Genomic DNA, 21,997 nt, shown 5'->3' with positions numbered 1-21,997 from the left:
CTACACAAGCTACATGGACAGTAACAGTTAATTACCCATGGAGAAAAAGAGAGCTGGGAGCAGGGAGGTGGGGAGGGTATTGGGTGATAGTTCACCTTTTCCTTTTTCCTGACTTTTTTTTGTGAAGGCATTCCTCCTAACCCTTTTCTTTTCAAATGTTTTGCAACTATGCAGGGAAGCTTCTGCATGTTAGGTGGATTGATGTGCACTAAATTGCATTTATACTTACAGTGGCTGTGTCTGCCTTTAAGAGACAATTCTCCTACCACATCACCCCCTCCCCCCCCCCCCCCACATGTAAAGTATTTAGTTTTATGGTTGATATTGAATTTTGATGGATGTGGGGGGTTAAAAATAAATGTCCTGCCACATAAGCCAAATATGCTCAGTAAACCACTGATCAGTGAGCCACCAGTGAGCATGCTCACTGATGGACATTGTCACACCAAGGTCAGCTTTGTAAGAATGGTATTTACTAATACAGTACAGATGGCAGAGGTATGAAGCATACCTCTAGATTAGAACATATCGATCTTTTCATAGTGTTTATATATAGGTGTTTATAGATAGCATGGTTTAGTACATTGCCAACCTCCTTAGAAGCATTGAAAAGGCCTCTGCTTTGCAATATCTGCCCGAGGTTATGGATGTGAGATCATGAGCTTGATAATTGATTTTTCTTTGTTCTTTGGCAGCTGTGCCTATGGGGTTCTTTTTTAATTCATTCCCTAGAAATTCTACTACTGTAGCAAAACATATACACATACTTTTTTTCTCCAACAACGGTATTTGAGTGGCAAGATGCCTAAAACTAATTATTTATAGTCAGCATAGTAAAGTCTTGGCACTGAAATTATGGTGATGTCACCTTTCCTGGTAAAAAAGGAAAGCCTATTTCCAGAAATTTTTATTGTGTCTGTATGTAAATTTTATATTTCCTGGGGTTTTTTGTAGGCATTCTGACTGAAAGCATTTATTTAATTTGACTCTGTTTAAAAAACAAAACAAAACATGACCATGTAAAGGAAGGGTATCGATACCTATCCTGTGGCCTGAGCCTCTTATCTTCACTTTCTTCCCAAACTATACCAGCCAAAGAATCTTCAGCGTTTAACGATTCTTTTTGTTGTCTCAGGAGTCTGCACATTATGATTTCACCTTCTAGTCATGACATGACTACTGTATCACTGAGAACAAGTCACCCTCAGGTAGAACTCCAGCCAAAATGTTTTTTTATTTTTTAATAGCATGGGGAAGGATTAGAACCCCATGTCAAGTTTCCTTCACTACCAATCAAGGTAATAATGGTCACCAAGACAAGAAGTAAGAGGAGAGCTCTTTTACTCTTGGAGAATTGGTAAACGTATGTACCATTTCTAAAGAAAACTTGAGTGAGCAGGCAAAACACATTTCTTTTATTTGTTATGGGATTCATATTCAACTATAGATCAAAATAGAAAACAATCCGACATACAAAACATGGCAACAAGTAAACAAATAAATGACCCCTGTCCTAAATTCTGCATAACCTTAGTTCTTAAGACTAAGATTGTGTGTTGCCCCCTTTAGCATCAATGATAGCATGCAGTCTTTTTGTAATAGTTGTCTATGAGGCCCTGAACTCTTGCAGGTGGTATAGCTGCCCATTCATCTTGACAAAATGCCTCCAGGTCATGCAAAGTCTTTGCTTGCCTTGCATGAACCGCACATTTACGATCTCCCCAGAGTGGTTCAATGAAATTAAGGTCAGGAGACTAAGATGGCCAGTTCAAAACCTTAACTTTTTTCTGCTGTAACCACTGGAGGGTCAACTTGGCCTTGTGCTTAGGGTCATTGTAGTGTTGGAAAGTGCAAGAGCGTCCCATGCTCAGCTTTAATGCTTAAGAAAGGAAATTGTCTGCCATGCTGCATTCATCTTGCCATAAATTTTCAGAAGATTCCCCCATGTCTTTAGAGCTTACAACATCAGTGCGCCACCACAATGCTTCATAGTGGGGATGGTATTCTCGTTGCTTTAGGCCTTTTTGGTCCCTCTCCAAACATAGCATTTATAGTTGTGACCATAAAACTCTATTTTGGTCTCGTCAGTATGGATTACAGTGTGCCAGAAGCTGTGAGGCGTGTCAAGGTGTTGTTGGGCATATTGTAACTGGGCTTTTTTGTAGCATTGGTGCTTTAAAGGCTTCTTTCTGGCAACTCGACCATGCAGTTATTTTTTGTTCAAATATCGCTGTATGGATTTGTTAGCTTATCTAAATCTGCTAGTACATTCATAACTTCCCTCCCCCCAGGCTGACAGTACTGCTGTCCAAAGGTGTCTCTGTTGCTCCTTCATCCAGATTGAATGTACTCATCTTCATCAATCCTCAAATATTACCCGCAGACTGGCCAAAAGTCCTGCATCTTTGGTGTGCTTTCAGAAAATGCACCAAAAATGTGCAACCTAGTAGAAAGTTTAAGGGACCACAGCTATAACAGTGTGTAAAGCGTGCGGAAAACATGAATACACCTGTTCTACAGCCAAAGCCCAGCAGTGTAAAGCCAGTCTCAGTAGCTGACTAAGTTGAGCTAAAATAAGTTCTAATAGTGTAATTCCATTAAATAATAAAAAGTAAATAGCATAAAACACTCCAGGTCAATCAATTGTTAGTGACTTAAAAACTATTAATAAAGTACTGTGAATAAATCTTTCCACACAGCAGCTTCTAGCACATTTACAGTGTCTTGAAAAAGTATTAATACCCCTTGAAATTGTCCACATTTTGGTATGTTACAACCAAAAACATAAATGTATTTTATTGGGATTTTATTTGATAGATCAACACAAAGTGGCACATCATTGTGAAGTGAAAGAAAAATGATAAATGGTTTTCCAAATTTTTTACAAATAAATATCTGAAATATGTGTGGCGTGCATTTGTATTCAGCCCCCTTTACTCTGATACCTCTAACTAAAATCTATTGGAACCAATTCCCTTCAGAAGTCACCTAATTATTAAACAGAGTCCACCTGTGTGTAATTTAATCTCAGGATAAATACAGCTGTTCTGTGAAGCCCTCAGAGGTTTGTTGGAGAACCTTAGTGAACAAACAGCATCATGAAAGCCAAGCAAAACACCAGACAGGTCAGAGATAAAGTTGTGGGGAAGTTTAATGCAGGGTTAGGTTCTAAAAAAAATATACCAAGCTTTGAACATCTTACAGAGCACTGTTCAATCCATCATTCGAAAATGGAAAGAGTATGGCACAATTGCAAACCTACCAAGACATGGCCGTCCACCTAAACTGACAGGCCAGGTAAGGAGAGCATTCATCAGAGAAGCAGCCAAGATGCCTATGGTAACTCTGGAGGAGCTGCAGAAATCCACAGCTCAGGTGGGAGAATCTGTCCACAGGACAACTATTAGTCATGCACTCCACAAATCTGGCCTTTAAGGAAGAGTGCCAAGAAGCAAGCCATTGTTGAAAGAAAGCCATAAGAAGTCCCATTTGCAATTTGTAAGAAGCCATGTGGGGGCACAGCAAACATGTGAAAGAAGTTGCTCTAGTCAAATGAGACTAAAATTGAATTTTTGGCCTAAAAGCAAAATGCTATGTGTGGCAGAAAACTAACACCGCACATTACCCTGAATGCACAATTCTCACTGTAAAACATGGTGGTGGCAGCATCATATTGTGGGGATGTTTTTTTTAGCAGGGACATGGAAGCTGATCAGAGTTGATGGGAAGATGTATGGATCCAAATACAGGGCAATCTTAGAAGAAAATCTGTTAGAGTCTGCAAAAGACTTGAGACTGGGGCGGAGGTTCACCTTCCAGCAGGGCAACGACCCTAAACATACAGCCAGAGCTACAATGGAATGGTTTGGATCAAAGCATATTCATGTGTTCGAATGGCCCAGTCAAAGTCTCAACCTAAATCCAATTGAGAATCTGTGGCAAGACTTGAAAATTTCTGTTTACAGACACTCTTCATCCAATCTGACAGAGCTTGAGCTATTTTGCAAAGAGGAATGGGCAAAAATGTCACTCTTTAGATGAGCAAAGCTGGTAGAGACATCCCCAAAAAGACTTACAGCTGTAATTGCAGCGAAAGTTGGTTCTACAAAGTATTGACTCAGGGGGACTGAATACAAATGCACAGCATACTTTTCTCATATTTATTTGTAAAAAAAAAAAAAAACATTTATAATGTTCCTTCCACTTCACAATTATGTGCCACTTTGTGTTGGTCTATTACATAAAATCCCAATAAAAGACATTTATGTTTTTGGTTGTAACATGACAAAATGTGGAACATTTCAGGGGGTTTGAATACATTTTTAAGGCACTGTATTAAATACCTAAACTTTGAAGCTCATTTCTGCTCACGGAGTTGACGTGAACCTGTGCTGTATATCTGTAAATTTGAAACGCAAAGTATTCCCCTAAGTTCAGGAAACACAAAGTTCTAGTACATCCCTTTTTTGGAGCCTCTTCAGTATATTTTTAGTGATTGCTCTTTGTTTGCCAATGAGACCTTGCCTTCGTTCTCTTCTGGCATAAGCCCACTTATGCATACATCTAAATTATCGACAGAAATATGTTTTTTTTTTTTATTATTATTATGTGTACATACATAGCCCTAAAGAGATCCTGTCACCACATGGTTGGTCAATCCTAAAAGAAGATTAGCCCTGTAAAAGAATCCCATCTATTCTTATTTTTGTCTTGTAACACCAGTGTTCCACTGCTCTCTGGCTGCTGCAAGTATTCAACTCTTCAGGAATATCTGTCCCTCCTGCTTAACGCAGTGGTTCCTCCCATTGCCTTGTAGTTCCTCAAGTGATGTACTAGCTGATAGGAGGAACCACTCTGTATGGAGAGAGCAGCAAGTATTCACATACACAGATGTGTGGAATATATGCAACACCAAGAAACAGTGAACAGCTACCTATCTCAGTTTGTATTCATTTATATATACCTTCCCTTACTGTGTCCTGTATGTGATATTGTAATTGCTGTGTTGATCAAAATACAAAAGTGACCTGTTGCAATATACAGCAAGAGTATCATTTTCAAAAGAGTGTCACCATTTATTATTAAAAAGCTGTCCTTAATCCATAGATTTCCTCCTGTTTTCTGGTGTGACCAATATTTGAAATGTTTCGGCATTTGATATACAGTACTTTAAAGGGGAAATTCATCATAAATTAGGGTCAACATTAAATAGCCAAATAGCATGTGTATCTTAAATGCATAGAACCTTGTTTGACTTCTGTCTGTGTTCCCATAGTCCAGCAATCAGCATTGGAAACTGTTGGCCACTTACCAGTGACACCATGATTTCGCTCGGTCACTCCATGCTTTCTATGTGCAATGATTGCAAAGCCTAACTGAGAAATGTCTCCTCTATGCCCTGATGCTGTTAAAGACATTGATAGCACAAGGGAGTTGAGCAATGCTATGAGTTGCATAGTGTTGCTGGTAAATGGCCAGAACTTTCCATTGTTGATTTCCGGTCCATGCATTTATTGAGGCACGTGTGTTTTAAGGTTGTTTAATGTTCATAGAGTAATTCTAGGCATGACTTTCTGCATCCCAGTTGGGGTCTTTCAATCTTTTTGGAAGTTCCAAGAACAAAAGCGGGTCATTAAGACCACCAGCCCCCCCTTCCCCCAAGCTTGTTTCCCCAGCCCCCACTTTTATGGATTCCCTTGTTCTTTAACCTCTGGGGACCGCGTCATACTGATGAGACCTATGGTGGTCACATGAGCTTTTTGACTATACTGTAGGCACATTTCTGATTCTTTTGGAAGCATGCCATTTTAGTGTATCTAAATACAAAAACTGTTTTGAATAGAGTAGGGAAGGGCTAGAATCTCTGTTAAAGCGGGACTGTACTGGGGAAAAAATATTAAAAGCCAGCAGCTATAAATACTACAGCTGCTGACTTTTAATAAATGGACACTCACCTGTCCCGGGGTCCAGCGATGCCGGCAGCCGAGGCCGATCGATCGCTCGGCTCTCGGCTGCTGCCGCCACCATTCTAGGTGAGGGAATCAGGAAGTAAAGCGAATCGGCTTCACTTCCCGGTTCCCTACTGCGCACGTGCGAGTCGCGTGGCGCAATAGGAATTGTCCGCGCAGTCTCTGGGACCCGTGTGTCTCCCAGCAGACAGAGCGGCAGGACAGGAAGAGGCATAGACTCCCACGGGAGTCTATGCCCGGAAGTGGGTGTAAATACCTGTCTTTGACAGGTATCTTCACCCCCCTCCCCCCTGAAAGGTGCCAATTGTGACACCGGAGGGGGGGGAGGGTTCCGATCAGCGGAAGTTCCACTTTAGGGTGGAATCCCGCTTTAAGGTTTTATTGCTGCCTTTGTCCCTACTGGTGAGATTTACACTCTCTATTTGTCCTGTTGACCACTGTTTCTGGGACAGAAAGTTCTGCAAAATGTTACAGTTGTTACTAGAACAGGAGGTAAGATTAAATCTTAAAGCGGAACTAAACTCTCTCCAACAACATTAACCATAGATAGGAATGTATATTATATTTACTTGTTTTTTCTTTTACATCATTTTTTCTTCAGTTTCCGGACTAGGCCAAAATTATGTCATACATCCCGGGACTCTTCAAGGGAATTTTTTCCTTTCATTTGGAGGAGGGGCTTTCTCAGCTAAGCACAGCCTCCAGCCTGAATGCCTGAGCTAAGGGCATATGGATTTCAGGAATTAAATGCTTCATTAATCACCTGCTCTCAAAATGGCCATGGCTAGAAATGCTAGGGAAGCATGATTTATCAATAAAATAAAGCATTGAGACAGGAAGGGAGAGTTTGCTTTGGATATTAAAAATGAATTAAATAACGTTTTCAGTTTGCTTTGTTCTGATACAGTTAAGTTTTGCTTTAATTCTGATACTTGTAGCAGCTGTTTTGTTTTTGCTTTAGATAAAATTTAACTTGCATGAGTATGAGTAGTAGCAAACTGATATCTGGCCCTCAACATAAAATATTGAGTATCTTCGCCTTGCCACAGAATTGACTATTAGATCAGAACAGAGCCAAAAGCAACTGAAATAGAATGACATTTCATAGGAAACAAAAGGCTTTTCTGTTGCATTCTTATGTAGCTTAAAAACACATTGCCCTATATTCAGTACATTTTCTCGGTTCTTTCAGAAATATTTAATTTTCTATAGACTAATTTATTTAAAGTCTGTAATTCATTTCTTACTAATACATTTTATGTGTTACAAATGTACCACAACGTTCTTTAGTGTTGGCTCCATTCTATTATTTCCACTTGTTCTTCTCAAAATTAATAAATGAAAGGTGGTGTTTGCCGCATAACCCAGAAACTATAACGGAGACAATAGTTCTTTTGGTAGACTGCGGTTCGGCTAAATGAAACATCCTGAAATAAGGATTAAAAAGACTGAATGCATAAAGACTATTCATTTAGCAAAGTGTATGTTCAATTAGCTTAGTAAATAGAAATGTGTAATTAGTTTTGGTCCAAATGCAAATTTGGACAAATTTTTAGTACATCAGAATCTCTGAATGAAATAGTAACAAATTTAGTTCAAATTCATTGAAATTTGTTTTTGTTTATTAGTTTTCTGACAAATTTTACATTCTAACGATTCAAATTTGGATTGGTCAAAAACTGATCAACCGATTCAAATTCTGTGCGAAGAATAGCTGGTTGTAAAGGAGTGGGCCAGGAAGCTGGCCGCCGCTTCCTTAACAACCGATGAGTCATAAGCTGTCAGCTGAACTTTAAACAAAAGAATTCTGGCAATAAAACATTCTGAAAAAAACAGTGTGCCCCCCTCCCCCAATCCATACCAGGCCCTTTGGTTCTGGTATGTATTCTAAGGGGAACCTCCTGACAAAAATGTAAAAAAAAACTGGAGCGGGGTTCGGTGATGTCACAAGAGTGTGGGGTCATCAGCTGACATCATCAGCTGACTCCACCCCCTGCCTTTTTAAGAAATGTCAAACGGGGAAGCAGGCAGTCGGCGGGGAGCCTTCGACAAGTCCGGAGATTTTTTATTTTTTGAATTTGGCTGTGTGGCAGGCGATGAGATTGATGATGACAGGTGGACATTTTTATTTATTTTTTAACAAAGGAATTGTCAAATACTTATGTATTGTCTTTATTCACTGTTTACACTTTTTTTTGGTGAATGGGTAGGGGTACTATGTATGTACCCCATATTTATTCACATGGGGGGCCAGGATCTGGGGGCCCCCTTTTTAAAGGGGGCTTCCAGATTCTGATAAGCCCCCACCCGCAGATTCCCCAAGCACAGCCCAGGGTTTTGGGGAAGAGGTCCTTGTCCCCATCAACATAGGGACAAGGTGCTTTGGGGTGGGGAGTTTTTTTTCTGACTTTTCTATTGCCAGCATTCTTTTGTTTACATTCAGTTGTCAGTGGGGAAGTCCGCTGACAGCTGATGAGTCATTGGTTGTTAAAGACGTGGCGGCCGGCTTCCCGGCCCACTCCTTAACGACCAACTATTCTTTTCACAGAATTTGAACTGGTCGATAATTCTTCAGCCGATCCAAAATCGAATTGTTATGAAAATTGGGAAAAGATTAGAAAATATAAAAACAAAACTAAATTAAAAATGAAACTAAACTAAACTAATTCCGAAACGAATCAACAAAACAAAAGTAGTAACATTACAAATCTATCCGAAACTAAATGAAACAAAAAAAAATTCTGTTCTACACATTATTAGTTATTATTATTAGTAAATAAGATGAAGCTGGCTTTTCTTGAATGCCTAAAAATATAAAAGGGAAATTACAAAAACAGGACTATTCTTGCACGTGATTGGGTGAAGGAAGGTAATACAACATCACCTTATTCACTAAGCTAAGTGGACATTTACTAAACACTTTATAAAACTGACATACTCCTCTCTTTTAGTAAAAAAATGTGTTTGACATTTCTTCCAGTGCATTTGCTCAGTGTTATCACTCTGCCTCCTGCTTACCAACTGTTGAGATATGAGCCAGATAGGGAATACATTGTTTTCACAAATTTAGATCCCACCATTCTTTCACTACTTTGGACTGGCAAACATTCTTGGGGAGACATCTGTTTGTCTTTAATGTTTCAATATGAATTTCCTACAGATTTTGCTAGATTTTTGTGTTTGAAACCCTGGTTGATGGTTTATCACTGCCACATTACTGTAATCCTGCTACAATAACAGCTCGAAAGAATGTCTGTAGCCTCTATAAACAACTGCAGTCTCCAAAATAGACACCATTGCCCTTGGTCTGATACAAGTAATCATATTACACCCCTGGAGTCCTTGCACTGGCTAGTCGTCAGGTTTCTTATAGACTTTAAGATCCTCTTGCTCACCTATAAGGCTCTTCATGGCTTGGCACCCCATTATCTCTCTGAACTTTTATCAAATTACTCCCCCATCCTCAAAATTCTGGTTTACTGTGAATCCCCCCTACTCTCAATGGGAGACATAGTCTTCTCCTGTTACGCTTCAAAACTCTGGAATTCACTTCCTGAAAATATCAGAGAGTCATCTTCTCTAAACTCATTCAAATGAAATCTAAAAACGTTTTCCCTAGCGCCAAACATGGCAGCATACATATGATATAGCTCCGCCCCTATATCCATATACCCCATTTAGTTCTATAAAAGTCTGGATGAGAGCCACCTCCCCCATTCTCCATTTTGTCCACAAAACATCAACACCTACAAACCGTTACACTCAGGATAAAGCTCTTACCTGCCAACTACGTCGGAGTGCATCTGGGTTCACCCTCTCCCAGTACACAGTCTCACATTTTAGACTGCTAAACGCACAAACAAGGTGGGGAATCTCTTCTGGTGGTCTTTTGGGGTTGAGGTGTTCTCTAATCAGAGATGACAATCCGGGACGTGGCCAACGACCAGGATGTGAGGATGTGAGGTGCCTGAGCTCTGTCTGTACCGCTGAGACCCTGCAGCAATCCTAGCCCGACCACCATCCGAGGGTCTCTCCTGCCTCACCAGATCCCCGGCACCCCTGAGCACACTAGGTGATGGTCAAGTATGGCCCAGCCATTGAGGATGCCCCAGGATTCTCTCCGCCACCGCCATCACGTCAGCAGCAGCAAAATGGCGCCTTACCAACACAGCAGCTCCATGGGAGGGTGAGTCACAAAATACCCCTGCTTGCAGCCTTGAAGACCCCCTCTTATCACCCCCGAGAGGACACTGATGCAGCTTCATCACATGCTGCTAATACAGCTACAGGCCCTGCAGAGCCATCCCTTGGTTCATGGAGGCTATATAGCACAGTCTGGTATTGTATTGTATGGTATTTATGGCGGTGAGTCAGCACGCCGCCCGTGCCTCTGGAAGACGTTACCTTTAACGAAACGGCGAAGGGAGGAGCAGTGTGCTGACGTCACTGCGAATCTGCACTGATCCCAGAAGCAACGGGCAGTGATATAGCAGCCGGTCGGCCAAAAGTTTTTACTATTGATGCTTTTTATTTACAAGAGACATGTAAGTGCAACTTTTATTTGTTTATTAAATTATTTTGACAATATTACACTATGGTGGTTCCTTCCTTTTTATCCATATGGTGGGAAATGAGCGGTGTGGCTGTAGGAATATAGTATTGCTAGTGGAGCGTCTTTAAAGGATACATCCTCCAAGCAGTTTAAACCTTGACTGGGTGACAAGTCAGTGGCGATACTTGATCTCACTTAAGGGATTTAAGCAGCTGGTAAGTGTCAGTATTGTTGGTGGTGAAGGATCCTTTCTCTCCCTTTGGTGACACTTTCTCGTCAGTGTTGTGTGTTTTATCATGGTGGAGATCACATGGAAAAGTGTTCCCTTTTGGAAACGGACTAATTAATTGTTTGCACCAAGGGTTAAAGTTTTGAATCTCAGCTGTGCACGAGTTTATTTCACATTAATTCACAGTTGCAATTAACTTTGCAAATGGTATTAATTGATCTTTTGTATTTGTATTCATATGTATTCTGTTATTTTTGTTCACTATAGCGCAGCTTTTTGGAAACTTGTTACTATTATTGTGGGTATGTCACATTTGAGTAGCAGCTCTTAATTTATTCATGGTTTTCATTCAGCACTTTGTCGTAAATTTTTTTACTATTTTTCATACAGCGCTGTATTACCATATTCTTTTTTTCTACACATAGATACACATATATAGCAGCAGTCTGACATGTTCATTGTGCATTTGCTCTGTATTCTTTAAATATGGATATTTTTGAATATAGAGCATCCAAGAAAGTTAACATGGAAGGTGTGTTTGAAAAGTATAAGGAGACCTTAGTGGGTTATTTATGAGACTTAAAAATTTAACCATTTCAGAAATACATACGCAATGGGATATTGCTTTTCTGGAAACTTATATTAAAATGAGTATGGTCCCCAGAAGTTTATGTTGGGAGGTATGCCCCCAAAAAGGGGAAACAGAATTGGAGGAGTGGTTCTGATACTTCAATGAGGCTGGGGTCAATTTCCTCCCTTCTTGGTCTCTAGAAAGAACAGTAAATTGGTAAGATTAGATGGAGAGATTAAAGCTCTGAAAGATAATTTATTACCACATAAGGCTAAGAAAGAATATAAGGAAAGAACCACCAGTCTACTAAAGGTGCTAGACAAGGAGGAGAAGGAGCAGAAAATTAAAAAGAGGTAAAAATATAATAGAGATTTTGAAGATTACCAGTCTAATAGCATTTTTGAATGGCAAAAGAAATTAGCAGCAGAACAGATGGTCCAGTCTGAGTCACAAATAGAAATGATGGCCCAGGGGAGGGACACCTTGGAACAGAATCCCCTTAAAGTACAGCATGTACCAATTGGGAATCACTTTCAGAAAACACCAAAAAAAAGTAAACAAATTTATTAAAAAGGACAGAAGGGTGCCTTACCAATCACCACAGAGAACCTCAAATTCAGGGAGAATGGGACAACAGGCACGAAACCCCGGGTGGAACCATCCGCCTCCACAGAGACAGATGGGCTATAACTATAGGCGTTATCGACAACCCTCCAATCCAGGTCAGCAATATTATTTTAATAGGGACCCTTATGCTAATGGAGGAGGACCAGAGAGACCTTATAATTATTATGGGCCCAATATACTACCTAATCCGGGCCCATATGGTGGTTCCCGACCTTATTATGATGATTGGAGAGGGGACCAGGATTTTGAATATGGGGTGAGACACAGAACCGATTCTTTCCCTTGCAAGATAGAGATGGCCCAGTCAATCAAGGTCCAAATAATTATGTAAAAAGTGAGAAGGAACAGGGCGACTCTAGAGTGGACCCCCCTAGATCCATAACAAATAGTCAGGCTCAACAAAGCTGCAGTTTTCCCAGGGCCAATCAGGGCGTAAAGAGTGGAATAGAAAACAAAGAGGAACCAGAGGGGGGAGGAGAGCACAATCTAAAAAAAGTAAGCGGTGAAGGTATCTTTAATTTAAGTTCCCAGACTCTCACAAAATCTGAGACTGCACTTCTTAATAAGGGCTTGAAGTATGCACCCCCAAAGAAATTGAATAAATTCCAAACCTATATGGACATCCACAAGTTTGTCCGTAGGATTAACATAAAGAGGCATTTTGCAACCATTCCTGCTAAGCAGTGTGATACTGTACAACAGGAGTATTTGCACACGGGTCTGTCAAATGCATCAACATTTAACCCCCCGGGTGTTTTGACCCCATCATTGAGGGTTTTTAGGGATGTTCTCTTGCGGGATTTGGAATCCATTAAAAATACGAATTGTAAGATGGAGAAAAATGGAGAGGAAGGTTTGGATTCATTATGTAATAATAAGAATCTGGTAATATGTCCCGCGGATAAAGGGGGGGGGGGATAGTGGTCCTTGATCGTAAGGATTACTTTTTGGAAATGCATAATATAGTAGATGATAAAGACACTTATGCTATTCTACCAGGCAAAAACGGGCAGCGATATAGCAGCCGGCCGGCTGAAAGTTTTTACTATTGATACTTTTTATTTACAAGAGACATGTAAGTGCAACTTTTATTCGTTTATTAAATTATTTTGACAATATTACACTATGGTGGTTCCTTCCTTTTTATTCATATGGTGGGAAATGAGCGATGTGGCCGTAGGAATATAGTATTGCCAGAGTGAAGCATCTTTAAAGGATACATCCTCCAAGCAGTTTAAACCTTGACTGGGTGACAAGTCAGTGGTGATACTTGATCTCACTTAAGGGATCTAAGCAGCTGGTAAGCGGCAGTATTGTTGGTGGTGAAGGATCCTTTCTCTCCCTTTGGTGACACTTTCTCATCAGTGTTGTGTGTTTTATCATGGTGGAGATCACATGGAAAAGTGTTCCCTTTTGGAAACGGACTAATTAATTGTTTGCACCAAGGGTTAAAGTTTTGAATCTCAGCGGTGCACGAGTTTATTTCACATTAATTTACAGTTGCAATTAACTTTGCATGATTGGCATCTCACTTTATATATGTGCAAATGGTATTAATTGATCTTTTGTTTTTGTATTCATATGCATTCTGTTATTTTTGTTCACTATAGCGCAGCTTTTTGGAAAATTATTACCAGACAGGAGTGCCCTCTGTTGCCACTGCTATTTGCACTGTAGATAGAACAACTTGCAGTTCTGATAAGGTCCAGTGGGGAAATTAGGGAACTGAGATTGGGGGTCTGGAGGAAAAGGTATCCCTATATGCGGATGACATGCTGATATACTTGGTGGACCCCCAGTCATTTCTCCCTGCCCTGCTGGATATTATCTGGCAATTTGGCTGCTTTTTGGGGTTCCAGGTCAAATCCCTCCTGTTTCAGATTGACCAAGAAACATCACTAGTGTTGCCTCCGTCATGTCCACTAAAAATCGTACACACGTTTCGCTATCTAGGGGTCTTGATACAACACCCCATCTCCTCATATGCCAAGATTAATTTAGACCCCCTTATTAGTAGATTAAGGAATACCCTGACTACATGGAACAATCTCCCCCTAACACTACTAGGAAGGATAAATATTTTCAAAATGATCTATCTCCCACGCTTCCTATACATCCTGAGAATTTCACCAAGATACATCACCAAAGCTAAATTTAAGGATATAGACTCCATAATCGCTAACTTTATCTGGAGAGGAGGTGTGGTGAGGATTGCTAAACACACTTTAAAGATATCCACTTTGGAGAGGGGCCTGGAACTTCCCTGTCTCCAATTATTATGTTGCCTCTCAATTGGCACATGCTGCAATATCCTGAGGCCAACAATGCAGCCACTTCCTTGGAGGCAGCCATCCTTACGTCATATGAATCTCTCCAGAATCTCATACACCGGATGTCGCTTAGGGGGAGGGAAGGAGTAAACATCCTGGCCATGACTTTACGGATCTTTAGAATTTCTAAGCTGCTACCGCCCACTACCCATACCATATACTCACTCAACGCCCTGTTATGGGGAAATCCATGTCTGCCAGAATTTTTCCAAAGAACTGACAGGGGTTACTGGTTCAAAAGTTGTGAAAAAATCTTGCACTTGTTTATGGATAACACATTCCACTCTTTCACAGAATTTCAAAGAGACTTTGGTCTCCCTCCAACGGCTTACTTCCAATATCTACAGATACGACACACTGCTGCTGCACAATTCGGCCTTCACAATGTAGAGATGCAATTTTCCTGACTTGAGCGCTTACTGACCGACCCCTCTCACACTAAACTTGTTTCTACATACTACAAGACTTTACTCCACTCCACAACTAGCAGGCTTACCACCATTGAGCATAGATAGTGTTCTGACATACCTGGGTTGATGGAGGATGTCTGGAAGGAGGTTCTTCCTCTACACAGGTATCCTCTTGTCATTTCTTCAAGGGACAAGGTGATCCAGACCAAATTACTATATAGATCCTATTTCACACCATGCTTACTATATAGATTGCAGAGATTTCCCTCTCCCTTATGCTCTCGATGCGGAATAGCTGATGGTACATTCTTTCACCTACTATGGGAGTATGTCCCTATAAGGAAGTTCTGGTCAAAAGTCATGGCCTTTATCAGCTCTGTAGCTAAGATACCTAACATTTGCAATCTTCTTAGATGTCTGCTGGGATACATTGATGACGAAGACTTACCAAAACCATACAATCCTTTATACGTATAGTGATGTTTTACGCAAAAAAAAAAAAAACTATGCAATGGAAATCCCAATTCTTACCCTCTATAGAGTTCTGGCTCACCATTGTTAATCAAGCCATACCACTATACAAATTGATATATGAAGCTAGAGGATGCCCGAAAAAATGTCTCTAATGCCGCATACACACGAGCAGATTGTATGGCGTACTTAGTCCGTCACACAATCCGACGGACAGTCCGTCGTACTTTCCACTTGACCACACACGGATACACAAACAGTCCGTCGAAAGCTTGCACGATGACGTGTACAGCACGTATGACGGGACTAGAAATAGGAAGTCCAAGACACAGCAAAGCACCCTTCCGCCGTGTAAATCCTTTCTGGGCATGCGCCATTCTTAGTCCGTCGAACTAGCATACTGACGACCGTATTGTCCGCTGAAACCAAAGTACGACGGACAGAATTTCGAAAAAACCGAAATACTTAGTACTCCGGACTGCACGCTGAAAAAGTCAGCTGAAGCCCACACACGAGCGGATTGTCCGCTGAAATGTGTTTCGACGGACTAAGTACGCCATACAATCCGCTCGTGTGTACGCGGCATCATTTGAACTCCTGGGTTAACTCAGATAGCACCATACCACCCACCCCTTGAGAAACAGAATAAAATGTGACTACTATAATATGTGGGTTATCTGTCACTGAACCATGAATGGAATAGATTATGCTAATTAACGACACGCCTTGTATGAGTTACTTTGCAGTTTATACCTGAATACCTGACAATTGTATTGTACTATAATTGAAGAGATGTTTGCTCTGATTGTACACCTGTGAAACTGTAGTTTGTTGTGTTTTACAAAAAATAAAAATAAAAAAGTTAACCTTTAAAAAAAAAGTGATGACAATCCTCTTGTGGCATGCCTGTTTTGGGGTCCAGATCCAGCAGCGGGGACTGCATGATGTCTTCTCTCCTATGAAACTCTTTCCAGGTCTGACAATTTCTATAAAACTTTTTATTCTTTTTCTTGCCCTCATATTTCTAAAGACCCCATGCACAATGTGCAGCTTTTGTTGTCTGATTTCCTTTAGATTTTCCGGGACCATGTGGTGCAGGGGCCTGCCTGATTGCATACAAATAGAGGCTCTTAAGGTTTGGCCTCATGTTGTGTGGTTTTTATAAATCCGAGGGAAAAATCTGCAGAGGATTGTATGATGTGCAGCCAGCTTAGAAGTGTCCTTTTGTGTGGATGGGCTTCCCTCCAATTGTACTAGCCGCTTTTTGATTAGAACAGAGGTGAGAGAGGGCTGAGTCTCTCTCTCTCTCTCTCTCTCTCTCTCTCTCTCTCTCTCTCTCAGGTGCTCTATTTACAAAGCACAAATGGCCAGGTAATGGATGCCTTTGCTATTCAGGCATCCAGAGAGGCAGCATGTCATTCTGAGGAACAGTCAATGATAGGTAAGTCTTGCTATCCTAGTAATGGGGATAGAAGGGGGGGGGGGTTTAAGGAGCAATGTATTACTAGGGGATTCGGGGGTTTGCCCAGATTTATTTTATTTAAATGTTTTATTCTTTGCCAAGAAAAAAGGGGGGGTATGTATGTATTTTTTTTCTCCCTCTCGTTTCCCTAGTTTCTCTCTGTTGCCATGCAGACCCCTTGCACCTTTCAGTTCTTCCGCCAGCATGAGCCTAACACCACATAACAAAGACCACTGCAATACCAGGTAAGTGCCAACTTTGGGTAAGTAAGAAGATGCAGGAAAAGAGTGTGTTCTGTCCTGACGAGCATGTCTTCCTGTCTATTGTGGTCCTGGCCGCTCACACTCCCACTATAGGAGGTCTAGAGGCCCTCTGGATCGTCAGGATTTTTTCCGAGGTAGAAAGTGACTCCTCCAGTCCTGGCAGATCCCAGTACAAAGGGAGCAAATGTACGCTTAACAGAATGCACACAGCTTCTCCTTCAAGGGCTCTGCATCCGAAAGGAAAATGTTGGTCATGTGGAGATTACCCTATGCCTATGCCTGGAAAGCTACTTTCAGCAACTGCTTCAGGCGGTTTGCCAGAGACCAGGAGTATGAGAGTCAGCAAGTGTCAATCTTGCTCAAGAAAGTAGTCCCCAACTTCCTGGCAGAATTTTCCGGTCATCTCGGGCACCCAAGGCCAGAAGTAGATGAACAGAGTGTGAGCCCTGCACCAGGTCTAAACCAAGCCAATCAACTCTCTATAATTAGAGGGGTACCAGGCACTTCAGGGGTGACTCTAGCCCAGCAGATTAGGCAGGCTGATTCCCCAGACCCAGTATTACAGTCAACCTTTCAGGCAGAGGTCAAAGATATTGCCTCCTTCTCGGCAGAGGATCCTGAAGGTTCAGGCTTTGATTTTGCACTAATGCCGCCATACAATAAAGCAGTATAAGCTGCACTGAAATGAGAGGATCCGGAACCTCCTCCAAAGAAAGTGAAAACCTATAATCACACACCATACAATCTGATTTTAAATTGTGTGGCAATCGCTGCACAACACGCTTTCAGGGCACCCCAAATGCGTTGCAATTCTGCTGTGATTGTTACATGGGAAAACGTGCCTTTAAAAACATTGTGCAAAGCTGGTTGCCGCTAATTAGGAGCAGGGGCTTCTTTTTGCACACATAGGGCAGCCAAGGGAATGGTCCTCCCCATGCGAGTTGCAACATTGTGTACAAATCGCTCTTTGAAAATCGCATAGCAGAAACACCTGTCCCCTCTATGTGATAATATCAAATGCCTCTGAAAAGTGACCTAAGCACAGATCTCTTTTCACTGCAATAGCCAAGCCTGCTGCAGGTGTGAACAAGCCTTTGGATTCCATAGGAGGAACCTAAAGACAGAAAGACATAAGAGGCCTGATTCAGGAGGAATGGGAAAAGGGGGAGAGAAAATCCTCCTCAACCAATAGGTTGCAGAAGTTGTATCCACAAACGGAAGAGAGTGAAACTCCTTTATCTAACCCACCAATGGGGGATGCAGCAGTCACCAGACTGGCCAAGAATGTGACACTTCCGATGGAAGACTCTTCCTCCTTTCACGATATCCTTGATTGACATGGACTTAAGAAAGTTTTACCTTGCGGCATGTGGTGCTTGTAAACCTGCTGTTGCTTTAACATCTGTAGCAAGTACTATGTGAGTGTGGGCGCAGAACTTGGGGTATGCGATAAAAAAACAGCTCCCAAAAGAAAAAATCATCAAGGCTCTTGATGAGATAAAACTCCCGGTGAGGCAGCTATAGACATCATTCGATGGTCCTCCAAAGCCATGATCAGCTCAGTCACAGCCAAAAGAGTGCTGTGGCTAAAACCCTGGGCAGCTGACCCATCAAGGCAGAATTGCTGTAAAGTGTCTTTTAATTGGAAGGCGCTGTTTGGCCAAAAAATGGAGACTGCCACCCCCAGGGTTATACGAGGAAAATCAGGTCTTCTGCCCCAAGATTGAAGGTCCAGATGTCAGGGAGCAACCATCCAGAGGAGCGCCAAACAGGTACTGGGATTTCAGAAGTTTTTGCCCATTCAAGGACTCAAGAAGGCATTGGAGGGGTACACAGTCAATCTTCATAAGATCGCAGAGAGCTCCCTCAGAATTCCTTTTAACGGCAGGGCCGCCCAGGAGGCAGTTGGAGCCAGGTGGTTCAAAGTGACCCAGTTCCGGCAAGAACACTGCCAAAAAATGGCACATACAGTCCACAGTGGTGCAAGGCCATTATTGGCTGTTAAAACTGAAGCCTCCAGAAATACCTCAAGAGGTTGAATCAATTTATCCGGATAGACTCAAGATGGAGTCTCTCCATACCATAATCCAGGTTATTCAACCAGGAGACTGGAGGATTTCAGTGAACTTGCCTACCCGATCCTTCAGCCATACCAGTAGTTCCTCAGATTTGCATTAAAGGGACAGGCATTACTAGAGCCAGCTGGAGCCTACACAGAATATGGTCTACCTAGGAGCCCAATTCAATACTCAGGTGGCTACAATTTCTTTGCCACCTCAGAAACTCCCAAAAATCTGGGAGAAGTTCCAACAGGCATTGGCTGCACCAGTGATCTCAGCATCCCAGTGCATTGTCTCAGTAGACAGTCTGCAAAGAGGCTAGCTGGTCATCACATCATACGTTCTTAAAACACTACAGGGTGGATCTAGCAGCTCTTACTACAGTAGAGTTTGAGACAGGGGTGGACTGACAACTCATGGGGCCCCCGGGCAATAGGAGATTATAGGGCCCCCGGGCAATCAGAGATTATGGGGCCACACAGTACACACAAATACACACACACACATATACAATCACACAGTATACGCAGACATGTTTCTATTGGCTGAGAAGGTACTGGAGAGGTGGGGCAGCTATAATCTCAGGATTTTTAGACCAAAAGAATGTCGGTAAGGGACATTTCAGAGACAGATGTAAAAAAAAACCACAAATTTTTACATACTGTCCCTGGTTTTACTGAGGCTGGCAACCCTGATGGGGCCCCCTAGTGGCATGGGGCCCTCGGGCAGTGCCCGGGTGGCCCAATGGTCAGTCCACCCCTGGTTTGAGAGAAAAACCACCCAAGCTTTTATGTTTATTGTCAAATAAAGACTAAGTTTGTAGCATTAAACCCTCCCTCTCAATAGCGCATTATGTATCATGTGTATGCTGCCTTGTTTGGCATCAGGAAAATGGAAAATTGTATCAAATACTTACCGTAATTTTCCTTTCCTGATGCCAATACATGGCAGTATATAAACCCTACCTCTGATCTTTGTGCTTTATACAGAGAATGGGAGAGGTAGCTCTCAGTCAGACTTTTATAGAGCGAAACAGGTCCTTTGGGTGGATATAGGAGCGGAGCTATATCATATATATGCTGCCATGTATTGGCGCCAGCAAAGGAAAATTACAGTAAGTATTTGATACAATTTTCCATTTTTCTTTAGACAAGCTTTCATTTAATTGTCCCTTTTTCCTTTATATTATCCTGTGTATTTCATGTGTTTTCCTTGTAAAGCACTTTGAGAAGCCATCTTTTAAGATGCTATATAAAATAAAGTTTATTATTATTATTATTCTCCTGAAATGAAGACTTGTACCACCATTGGTACACATCCTACCTATTAAACAGCTACTTTGGTAAATAATCTTGTTAACAAATTACAAAGGCATTTTCTGAATTTAAATGTAAATACAGTTATTTATTCTGGTAAATGATTGATCTTGGAAAAATTATAAAATCAGGCTATTACGCCTTTCTCTATTACAAAGTCTACTGAATAAACCCCCTTACATTAGCACAGAATACCAGGACTATTAAAGGGAAATGCCAGGAAAGGAGATTGATAAAACCGATTAAAAAGTGGATTTTAGTACCAGTGAGTGAGATATAATCTTGGCACAAGATTTGATGCTCTGTTGAATCATAAAATAGTAATTTATCGTGACAGATCCAAATGAATCTGCCAGAACACAGATTACAACAACGTAGTCAGCAACAAACGTAGCCCAGTTTTGAATAAACTTAATTTGTAGATGCATTTGTTCAGGTTTTGAATACTTTATGTTCAGTGAAATGGTCTCCAATTTTACATGTGCTAATCAGGACATTCCTGGAGGGTAACAGAAAGTAGGACATCAGAGAACAATATGATTTTATGTTCTCAAAGACCCTTTGAACTCTTTTAGACAGTATATCTTAAAATTGTAATACAAAAGATTTTAAAAGCTTTTAAAAGGGACAGTGTGGTTGATTTACTAAAACTGGAGAGTGCAAAGAAACCAATCAGCTTCCAGTTTTTTTGTCAAAGCTTTATTGAAGTTAGGAGGTGATTGGCTAACACGTACAGTTGCACCAGATTTTGCACTCTCCAGTGTATTTTTAGTTATGGTATTATGAGTTCTTCTTGCAGTGCACAAGCTTGTGCATTGTATTTTTGATATTGCATTACAGTAAAATAAAACAGTAACTAAAAAGATCCCTCACTGGATTCAGTACAATTACTCTCTAGTAACAACTCTTGAGACTACGTATTAGCCACACATGGAGTGTATTCATTTTATTGAATCGACTGACTTACAGTATAGAGTTGCATATGAAAAGGAGTAAAAGGCACAATCCTTGTATAGCACAGCAACGATGGACAGAGAACCAATGTAGTAAAGTAGTAAAGTTGCTGCTTCCAGGTCATATACAGATAGGGTACAAATCACAACTGGATGCCACTTTTTTTATGTAGCGCTACCCCCGAAGGAGCCGCTTAAGTATGAGTGGTTCCGTACTCTGCCTCTCAACCCCAAGAATAGTCTACGCCCCTCTGGCCCACTTGGCAATAGTGTAAGTATGAGGACTAATGGAAGACACACACGTTATGGCAAAACACAAAATTATCTTTACTGTAAGGTTTCTGTGGCAAAGTAACACACAGTAACAGTATATTTTCAAAATTAATTAACTGAAGAGCAATAACTGAGATCACGAGCAACATAACTCAATATATTATATCAAGCTGCTTTCAGGGGATTCCACAACGGTGAATAACCGCAAGAGCAGAGGCAAGCACTTCAATGGCAATAAATCACAATATGGCAATCTATACCAGGTTCGTTACCTATTCAAATTGGCTCTCTGAGTCCAGAGTCGAAGAAAGACCCCCTTAATATGTCAGACCTCTCTCTTCTGTCATCTGACACCACAAGCTCATTTACAAACATCGCACCTAATTCAGTGTTTAGTGGCTTAGCTCCCAAGTCAGACTATCACGCTCATACACTGCATATACAGAGCTCTGAATATGTGTGTGCGTGCCTGTATGGCACCAGTAACTTCAGTCCCTTGGAAGAAGGATGA

This window comes from Lithobates pipiens, unplaced genomic scaffold (assembly GCF_037356315.1).
Source record: "Lithobates pipiens isolate NorthernLeopardFrog02 unplaced genomic scaffold, aLitPip1_a1.2 Scaffold_3, whole genome shotgun sequence".
Taxonomy (NCBI): Eukaryota; Metazoa; Chordata; class Amphibia; order Anura; family Ranidae; genus Lithobates; species Lithobates pipiens.
This window is presented reverse-complemented; position numbering follows the sequence as displayed.